This window comes from Merops nubicus, unplaced genomic scaffold (assembly GCF_000691845.1).
Source record: "Merops nubicus isolate BGI_N331 unplaced genomic scaffold, ASM69184v1 scaffold28413, whole genome shotgun sequence".
NCBI classification, from domain to species: domain Eukaryota; kingdom Metazoa; phylum Chordata; class Aves; order Coraciiformes; family Meropidae; genus Merops; species Merops nubicus.
In genome coordinates this window covers 1-1,523 of record NW_008597292.1, presented here as the reverse complement: position 1 = coordinate 1,523, position 1,523 = coordinate 1, and positions in this window count along the sequence as shown.

Sequence of the window (1,523 nt, the reverse complement as noted above, 5' to 3'; positions counted from 1 at the left end):
GGCGCGAAGCCCCCGAACCCAGCCGACAGCCTATTCCATTCTGTGATGATCTCATGGCCGTGACAGAAGGTCCGGGCTCGTGCTGCCTGGGCCCACATCATCTTTTCCCTTCAGAGCTAACGTCCTCTGGTCTTTGTACCCTTGGTTTTATCCCTTGGTTTGTTATTGTCCTTGTTATCACTGCTGTTCCTTGCTCCTCTTGTTGTATTAAATTCTCCGTATCACAAGCCCCAGGGTTCTGTACTTTTCCCCCTCTTCTCCTTCCCATCTGGGGGGAGGGAAGGGTAGCGAACGAGTGGCCATGTGGTGCCCAGCTTCCGGCTGGGTCTCAACCACTGCAGAGGTCTTTGTGCAGAGAGCTGTCTCTGCGGAGCTCACAGCTGATGGCAGACGAGCACCTCACCCAGGAGGGAAAGGGAGGGGAGAATGCGGGCCACAGAAAGGAGAGGGACCGCCCTGGGCAGCAGCCCTCTGCCAGGAGCGCCAGCGTTCTCCTCCCGATGGTGTCCCCAGCACAGCGGCCGGTGAGCACTGCAGTGCTGACAGAGAGGACCGGGGCCTGCATCTCCCCTGGCCCTGGCTGCCACCCAGGTGGCATTTCACATGGGCCCAGGAATTGCTGCGGGCAGCTCCAGCTGGTCAGGGACCGAGCGAGAGGCACCGCTGCTGGGCCTCTCTGTGCTCCCTGGGGTCCTGTGGAGAATCTGCTCATGGGAGACACTGACCGGGGAGCTGGTGCCCCAGAACTGAGCACACAGGACAGGGAGAAGATGCCCGTGATGTGCTCTGGCGCCTGTGACACCACCGGCACGCGTCACGGTGTGGGGCGGCTAGAAGTGCACAGCTGTGATGATGGCTGGTTCATCAGATAGACTGTCCCCATTTACCTTCTGAACAGGTTTTCACTCTGATTAAGAAGCAGATATGGGGTGTCAGCTTCAGATGAGGGTGTTGCACCTACAGCAGGTCTCAGCACTCAGGAAGCGCTCAGCTTTCGTGACTGGATTGAATGGTGTCTGGCCAGCCCAGAGTCCAGACCCACGAGGTGGGAAGGAGTCCGTGGCGGTGCTTTGGCTCAGCCCAGAACCTTCTTCTCTCAGTGCCTCTTGCTCCGCAGCTACAGGTGACCCAGCTTTGGGAGCCTCTGCCAAGAATATTGTAAGAAACGAATCCCAAAAATATCCAAATAAAACCCCAAAATATCAAAATAACAAATGCTTAAGTCACAAACACTTCAACACAAAAAAAAAAAAAAAAAAAATTTAAATCCACAACAGTTAACCCCTCTACGAATAAACAACTAATAAACCAAAATAAAAATAATACTCAAATCAAAAAAATAAATACAATACTTAATATTTTCATAAAGAAAGAAATCCAAGAATACTATATACTAATTCATTTTCCATCTTTAAAAACTACATCAAAGAAATTACTTTCTAAAAACAAAATAACTACAAAATTAACAGAATCCCAATCTAACAAAAAAACCCCCGATATATACTAACCATTACCCAAAGGAA